The 9,314-nt window shown below is 44.5% G+C and overlaps 1 pseudogene; it reads right to left on the bottom strand.

The window, feature by feature from the left end:
* Window positions 1-437: 437 nt before the first annotated feature.
* On the bottom strand, window positions 438-5,161 carry LOC141262256 (protein bicaudal C homolog 1-B-like; annotated as a pseudogene).
* Between the last annotated feature and the right edge of the window lie 4,153 nt (window positions 5,162-9,314).

Genomic DNA, 9,314 nt, shown 5'->3' with positions numbered 1-9,314 from the left:
AGACTAAAACAAAATTTTACAAAAATTAATTTGTTTTTGAATTGCCATATTGTGAAAGCTGTAACTTTTTTTTATTTTTTTTTAATGGATGAGCCACAGCTTTTTTTGAGGGACAATTTGGCCTTTTCATTTATACCATATTTTTTTAAATATTACTTTTTGATCCCCTTTTATTAAATTTTTTGTGTGTCAGTTTGATGAAAAAGCAACATTTTTGTCATGTTTTTATGGTGTTCATCGTACAGTATAAATAATGTGACATATTTATAGTTTGAGTCGTTCTGGACACGGCGATATTAATTATATGTACTTTTTTTGTGTATTTTCTTTTTAACACAAAGGCTGCGCTTTTAAAAGCAAAACTGGTTTTCGTGATTTTTTTGTGCACTTTTTTTGTATTTTTTTTAACATATTTTAACTTTTTTTTAATTTTTCACTTAGTCCCATTTTTTACTTTGATCATTGATCTCAGCCATTGCAGTACTTGGGTACTGCAGTGCCAGAGACCTGGAAAAAAAACAGAGAAACTAGGAGTTTCTTATGCAAAAATATGACAAAATCTTTATTAAATACACATGTATACATAATAGCAAATAGACAATATAGATAAAAAGGCTGCATGCACACGATGCGTTTTTCATGCGTTTCAAAAACGCATGGTAATCCGCACCCCATGGTCCCCAATGGCATTCCACAATGTCAATGCACATGCTGCGGATTTTTCCGCAGCGTTTCTGCAGCGCTCATAAATCCGCAGCATGTTCATTAATTTTGCGGAAGCGCCGCCATTGACTTGCATTGAGACGCATAGAATCCGTGTCTGTACATTTGTACCAGCGGATAATATGCGTCTCTATGGGCGGATGGTACCCAGTTCTGGAGGAGAGAAGACTCTCATCCAGACCTGGGTACCATTGTACCTGTAAAAAAAAGAATAAAATAAAAAATAAAGTTTATATTCACCTGTCTGGCGGCCCCTGCAGCGCTTCTCCTTCCAGGACCTGAGATGACGTCGCAGTCATGTGACCGCAGGCTGTTTCGCGAGATGCCGGCAAGCCAGGAAGGAACCAGGAAGGAGCGCGACAGCACACGCGGCGGCATCGGAGGTAAGTATAGCTTTATTTTTTTATTTTTACGGTCACACTATATAAATCCATGCCGTCTGCATGGATTTATATAGTGTGACCTAGTTGTCAAGCACTTTCCAAGTGATGCTATCGCCTGGAAAGTGCTTGTCAGTCCACATGCGGAAACACATGCGTTAACCCATGTGGGTACGCATGTGAATCCGCATGTATTCCGCATGTATTGTGCAGGACAAACGCATGCACAATCTGCATGCGTTTTTTCTGCCAGGGAGATACAGAAATGCTGCTTCATTTCCGCATCGTGGGCACATAGCCAAACAGTGTGCATAGGGGCCAGTGTCAGGAACCCCCCCCCCCCCCCAGGGGAAAACCAGTCAGAAATTGTACATAGTTGTACATAGCTCTATGCAAGGTATAGGCCGGGAAAAGCAGAGCGATTTAGGCTAGTGGTAACAGGTTGACCCAGGTAATCTATATAGGGCAAGTGATGAGAGTATAAGCACACAGTGTGCCACTAAAATACGAACTCCCAGGGCCACCATCAGCAAATGTTTAAGTATCAGAATAATGGACCAAAGGGCCTATGACCGCTTACCCTAAATTGTAATATCCCTCCACAAATGCATCATTACACCCTTCTGAATCAGACTTTGGACTTGTTTGGTCAGGGGGGCTTCGGTTGCTTGACTGTCCAAGATCAGGGGTCCTCAAACTTTTTAAACAGGGGGCCAGTTCACGGTCCCTCAGACCATTGGAGGGCCGGAATATAGTTTTTTTAAAAAACTATGAACAAATTACTATGCACACTGCACATATCTTATTTTGTAGTAAAAAAAAACAATACAGGAACAAATACAATATTTAAAATGAAGAACAAGTAAAGTTAAATCAACCGGTATTTCAATAGGTAGGTAACTGTACCCAATAGGCAGCATAGGTCCTCAATAGGCAGGTAAATGTCCCCAATAGGCAGCATAGGTCCTCAATAGGCAGGTAAATATCCCCAATAGGCAGGTAAATGTCCCCAATAGGCAGCATAGGTCCCCAATAGGCAGGTAAATGTCCCCAATAGGCAGGTAAATGTCCCCAATAGGCAGCATAGGTCCCCAATAGGCAGGTAAATATCCCCAATAGGCAGCATAGGTTCCTAATAGGCAAGTAAATGTTCCCAATAGGCAGGTAAATGTTCCCAATAGGCTGCATAGGTCCCCAATAGGCAGGTAAATGTCCCAAATAGGCAGGTAAATGTCCCAAATAGGCAGCATAGGTCCCCAATAGACAGGTAAATATCCCCAATAGGCAGCATAGGTTCCTAATAGGCAAGTAAATGTCCCCAATAGGCAGGTAAATGTTCCCAATAGGCAGCATAGGTCCCCAATAGGCAGGTAAATGTCCCAAATAGGCAGGTAAATGTCCCAAATAGGCAGCATAGGTCCCCAATAGGCAGGTAAATATCCCCAATAGTCAAGTAAATGTCCCCAATAGGCAGGCTGTTTCCCCCTTATAATGCCCTATGCAGGCTGTTCCCCCCTTATTATGCCCCATGCAGGATTTCCCTCTCTCCCACCATATAATGCCCCGTGCAAGATATCACTCCCCTGTCTTTATAATGCCCCATTCAGGATGTTACGCCCCCCATATAATGCCCCATTCAGGATGTCACCCCCCCCCATATAATGACCCATGCAGGATATCACTCCCTTGTCTTTATAATGCCCCATTCAGGATGTCACCCCCCCATATAATGCCCCATTCAGGATGTCACCCCCCCCCATATAATGCCCCATGCTGGATGTCACCCCCCATATAATGCCCCATGCAGCATGTCACTCCCCCATATAATGCCCCATTCAGGATGTCACCCCCCCATATAATGCCACATGCAGGACGTCACCCCTAATATTATGTCCCATGCCTCCATACATTAAAAAAAAAATAAATCCAATACTCACCTCCCTCCTTGCCTGCTGCCGCTGCTCAGGTCCGGACTCCAGCGTCGCGTCGTCGTCGTCCCTCTCTGCGATGCCTGTGATGGCTCAGAGGAGGGCGCAGTGTAAAGACGTCACCGCACCCTCTGACCTGAGTCGTCACAGGGAGCGCAGACCAGGAAGACAGAGGATCTGCGAAGGCACGGGGAGAGGTAAGTATCCGCCTGCCGGGGCCCTGAGCAAGCGGGGGAGAAGGGTGGGCGCTGGCACCGCTCCCCTCTGCCCACAGCCCGGCGGGCCGGATAAAAATCCCCCGCGGGCCGCATGTGGCCCGCGGGCCGTAGTTTGAGGACCCCTGGTCTAGATGATTCAGGTAGGTGTGAGTTCATCACCTTGTCTCCTAGAGATGATGCAGATAATGTGCCGTATTTCATGCTTGACAATTTCACATGACCATTTAATGCTGATGCCACTTTCTTGCAATCAGAGTGCAATCCATTCATGTGGACATCAACTGGGGTCAGTCCGAGTGGTGGGGATGGGGTATTTTGTCCATAGTTGGGCACCCCAGATAGAAGAAAGCGAGTTAACGTGGCTTGTGCAGCTGATGGTACCATCATGTGTGGTATAGCAGAAAACCCTGCAGCGCTGGTTGTGTTCGCTAGTGACGTTGCTGACAGCGTTGGACTTGGTGCAGCAGAACTGGGGCTGTGTAGAGGACTGACCAAACTGTTAAGGGCATTCAGCAGAGTATTTTGGGCTGTAAAGGAGTTAATCGATAGAGCACTGGGGTTCAGGAGACTAATCCAGTAAGTCCCAAACCTGCTGTCAGTATATCCAGTCCGTGATAAGGCATTGGGCAAGATAATGGAGACTGGCTTGTAATGGCCACTCCACTGCTGTCAAGTCCAAGAAGGCACTTTTGGGCTTCGTACATATTTAAGGCATTTCTTTCCACGCTTTTTATAATCACTGATTTACTTGGCTGCTTAGGCTTTGGTTTTACGCTGATGAACACATCTAACTGCTCCATGAGTTGTATTATGTACTGTGGCTCTACCTCAATCTCTTCTTTCATGTCAAACATTAGAACTAGTGGGAGACAGCCCATGAGATATTGTTTGGCCAAGCAGACTGACTCGATCGTGCCTTAGAGGTAGACTGTGGACTTCTTCAGAGGATTATTCGGATCTGAGAAGTGGATCTGAGCACCGGCTCATTGCATGATGTGCTTGATATTGCCACTGTTTCGGCCCATCATAAAGAGGTGATGTTGTACAGCTATATCCAATTGTGTGCTGACAGGTATAGCATTGGCAAGGCTACCAGCAAGATGTTCCAACAATAGTGCAGTACCTTCCTTAACAGCGCTGGTGTTATTCTGCGACCCCCTTACAATCATAGTAGCACCGTAGACTCTTGAGCGCTGCTTGAATGAAACTGTTATGTTGTAGGTTTGGGAAATGTGCTGGATTGTGGGCGAGTTCGGATCAGGAATTGGCTGCAGAATCCGCGCTATGGGCAAATCAAACATTAACACCAACGGCAGCAGCTCTCTTATTCTTACTCTTGCAGATTCAACTTCAGCAGGCTGCCCAGCAATTGATACCTGGTTACTTTTCTCAGCTTGATTGTTCCGGTTTGAATCAGGAAAATGTATGTGGCAGCCGGTTTCCTCCATTACCTTCTTGATTTTGTTCCCACCTTTACCGATAACATGCGAGTGCTCAGTATGAGAGACGTCCATTTTTAAAGTAACTCTGTTACTCTCTGTATTTAATAAAGACATTATCCTCTCTTTGGCTTCCTTCACATTTTCCATCTTACCAGAAACTTTTATATGTGGGTCTTTCTTTGACTTCGCTCCTATCTTCAGTTTAGATGGCCAAGCGATCTGCGTATTTGTTTCTTCCATAATCTTTTGAAAGAAATCTTCACTGCTTTTCCTTTTCCTTCTGCTGCTGATTGTAACATGGTCTCCAGCTTCTTCCTATCCACTTGGAACCTCTCCTCTCCCTACTCCGTGTCGTGGGAGGGCGGGAGAGTCGTCCTCGGAGCCGGGGAGCGGGGAGTCGGTGCTTCTCTCGCTGTTGGAGCCTGGGTTTGGTTCATGTATCCGCTCATGGAGTCGCACTGAGCAGCCATCGTACCGCTGGGATAATGCGCCCAAGTCCGCGCTTGCAGCGGCAGGAGAGTGCCCGGGACCGCTATGTGCAGGACGGACGCAGATGGAGCGGAGTGCTGCTCTCTGCCGCTCACACAACTACACAACTTCCAGAGGGAGCTCTGCTGATGTCACCACACACTGCACGAGAGGAGCTCACATGTGCACTCACCCTGCTGATGTCAGAGACCTGTCACTGTCTCAATGACACAGAACCGGTTTATATCTGGAACTAAAACTGGCAATATGATGATGTCATGTGTTTGGAAGCTTCTGATAGTTTTTTTGGGCAACATCTGAGTTAATTAGAGACACACCTGTGGATGTATTTTAATGCACACCTGAAACACACTGCTTCCTTGTGTAGCATCATGTCAAAGTCTAAAGAAATCAGCCAAGATATCAGGAAGAGAATTGTGGACTTGCACAAGTCTGGCTCATCCTTGGGTACAATTTCAAGATACCTGAAGGTGCCTCGTTCATCTGTACAAACAATTACAAACAAGATGGGAATGTCCAGCCATCATACCGCTCAGGAAGGAGACGGGTTCTGTGTCCCAGAGATGAATGTGCTTTGGTCCAATATGTGCATATCAACCCAAGGACAAAAGCAAAAGACCTTGTGAAGATGATGGCGGAAGCTGGTAAGATTGTGTCAATTTCCACAGTACTATATCAACATGGGCTGAAAGGCCACTCTGCCAGGAAGAAGTCATTACTCCAAAAGAAACATAAAAAAGCCAGATTAATGTTTGCAAATGCACAAAGGAGCAAAGACCTTAATTTTTGGAGACATGTCCTGTGGTCTGATGAAACTAAAATTGGACTTTTTGGACATAATGACCATCGTCATGTTTGGAGGAAAAAGGGAGAATCTTGGAAGCCTAAGAACACCATCCCAACTGTGAAACACGGGGGTGGCAGCATAATGTTGTGGGGTTGTTTTGCTGCAGGAGGGACTGGTGCACTTCACAAAATAGATGGCAACATGAGAAAAGAAGATTATGTGGCAATACTGAAGCAACATCTCAACACATCACTGAGGAAGTTAAAACTTGGGCAGAAATGAGTCTTCCAAATGGACAATGGTCCTCAGCATGCTGCCAAAATGGTAACAAAGTGGCTTAAGGATAACAAAGTCAATGTTTTGGAGTGGCCATCACAAATCCCTGATCTAAATCCTATTGAAAATGTATGGGCAAAGCTGAAAAGGCAGGTGCGATAAGGCGACCTACAAACCTGGATCAGTCACAACATTTTTGTCAGGAGGAATGGGCCCAAATTCTGACCAACTATTGGGAGAAGCTTGTGGAAGGATATCCCAAACGTTTAACCCAAGTAATTCAGTTTAAGGGCAATGGTACAAAATACTAATGAAATGTATGAAAACTTTTGACTTTACAGTAAACAATAAAAATGCCTTAAAACATTCTCTCTCTCTCATTATTCTGGAATTTGGCAAATATTAAAAATTATGGTAATCCTAATTGATCTAAAACGGGAAAGATTTATTCTGATTTCATGTCAGATATTGAGAAAAACATGCATATGTGTCTTTTTTATACAGTGTATGTAAACTTCTGGTTTCAACTGTAGATGCTGCTATCGTGATTGACAGCAACATTTAAAGAGTTATCAGCTCCGATCCATTCCAAAACCGGTCGGGGCCAATGCCGCAGCGTGTCAGTTGTCATATACAGCTGTCATGTGTGGGATTTTCGCCTGATGGTGGGGCACTATACACTTAATCCTCGGTGCTGTGATTAAGGTCCCTTAATGACCTCCGTAAAAAGATGTATCAGTGGTCGTTAAGGGGTTAAGGACTATTGTTTACACATATTACATGTTGTTCTGCCCATTACATGCTACCATAAATCCACACACTCACACATAGAAATACACATAGAAAAACACACACACGCACACCCATACACATAGAATAACACAGACACATAGAATAACACAGACACACACACATACATTGTCTCACCTCCAATGTTAGACCTGTCATGCCTGGCAGATTACGGCCTCCTGTCCCTGCTGAGCTCTGCTCTCCAAAGTTCTATGACTTCAGCCCCTCCCCCTCCTGAGCCGACAATAGTGACGGCTCTGCTCACTGACAGAGGAGGATGCAATGCATCCTCTTCTCTGCAGGGCGCCCAGCCTCTGTTCCCCACAGTGAGGGAAAGTAACTCACAGGCCTGAGAGGCAGGGATCACAGCAGTGGAGGTGCAGGGATGAGTGCAGACGAGTAACTTTCACCTGAATCACTGTCGCCCTGGCTGTACTCTGGCGATCGCACAGGTTGCACATAGCTAAGGCCAGCCATGCATGGACCAGCTGCAGGTCTCCTGACCTAAACTCGACAGACTCCTAGGAATAGTCTGTACATTGTAGTTTGTATTTGGACCGTGAAACAGAAATTAATGAATCCAGCCTGAGTCTCCAACTATGCAGTAGCCTGCATGATTTTGAATAGAGATGACTCCTATGCACATGCATACAATAAAGAGGACTACTTCTTCAGCATGCTGCATATAGCCTGTTTTTTTTAAAGGGAATCTGTCACTCCCTGGGACGTAACTAACCTGTTTATATGGGAATACAGGTGATAGAAATGTAAATCTATTCAAAACTGTATGCCTCATATTAAAAGTTTTGACGTTTTGAAATCTTATATTATGTCTTTATGGTAATGATTGCTCCAGGCCCCTGGCCCGTAAGGAATCCCCGCCTCCTCTCTTTATTATCATAGTACCCCCCTCCCCTGCACGTCACAATGTCCTGTTGCAGCGCTATAATCTCGTGCCTGAGCGTTGAAATCCCTCCACGATCCTACCTCCCACAAGTCTCCGTGACTCACCTTCGCCTGCGTAGAAGGTCACAGACTAGTGTATTGTGTGATAGGTATGTTACGTCCCAGGGGCTGACAGGTTCCCTTTAAAGTGGGGAATGCATCTGATCTGAATAAAAAAAAATGTACTAATTTGGAAAGAGCATCTTTTAAAAGGCTGCACAGAAAGACGGTTCAAACCAAGCACAAGCACTCTATGCACCTTGGTGTGGCCAAACATTTAAGTGAACCTTAACACCTACTTGTTTTCCTTCTATGTCTGCCCTTCTCTGGCTCTATAAAACCAGATCTGATGATCAAAGAAGAATAAGGGGGATGGGTTCAGGGTAGAGATAGATGGAAAACAAGTAGGTGGGAAGGTGCATGTGCATGTTTGGCCACACCAAGGGTGCTCCATGCACCTGCCTTGGTTTGAGCAGTCATTCTGTGCTGACAGACTCCATTTAAGCTATTCACTGATTGCTATCTTTTAGAAGGTTCTCAGAGAATTCCAGAGTAGAAAAGAAAATGAGATGAAATGCTAGAGAAGTACAGAGCAAGAGTAGAAAAGAGTACTTATTAATGAGCATAAGCTATCCAGGTCATCCTACTTCACTTTAAGTTGTTTAGTGCATGTCACTTATTTCAATTTTAACACTATAAAGAATGCTGTTGATTCCTTCCGAGTGTTAGATGTACAGGTGCATTTCATTAAATTAGAATATCATCAAAAAGTTAATTTATTTCAGTTCTTCAATACAAAAAGTGAAACTCGTATATTATATAGAGTCATTGCAAACAGAGTGATCTATTTCAAGTGTTTATTTCTGTTAATGTTGATGGTTATGGCTTACAGCCAATGAAAACACAAAAGTCATTATCTCAGTAAATTCAAATAATTAGCAAAAAACAGCTGCAAAGGCTTCTTAAGCGTTTAAAAAGGTCCCTTAGTCTGTTTCAGTACACTCCACAATCATGGGGACGACTGCTGACTTGACAGATGTCCAGAAGGTAATCATTGACACTCTCCACAAGGTCCCAGAGTTCCAATTTTCATTTGGAAATCAAGGTCCCAGAGTCTGGAGGAGGACTGGAGAGGCACACAATCCAAGCTGCTTGAGGTCTAGTGTGAAGTTTCCACAATCAGTGATGGTTTGGGGAGCCATGTCATCTGCTGGTGTAGGTCCACTGTGTTTTATCAAGACCAAAGTCAGCACAGCCGTCTACCAGGAAATTTTTAGAGCACTTCATGCTTCCCTCTGCCGACAAGCTTTTTGGATATGGAAATTTCATTCTCCAGC

Source organism: Phyllobates terribilis, unplaced genomic scaffold (genome assembly GCF_046119375.1).
Source record: "Phyllobates terribilis strain yellow unplaced genomic scaffold, ASM4611937v1 Scaffold_1__5_contigs__length_1240528914, whole genome shotgun sequence".
In the NCBI taxonomy this organism is placed as follows: Eukaryota; Metazoa; Chordata; class Amphibia; order Anura; family Dendrobatidae; genus Phyllobates; species Phyllobates terribilis.
The sequence above is the reverse complement of the archived record's forward strand: the minus strand, read 5'-3'. Positions and strand labels throughout refer to the sequence as shown.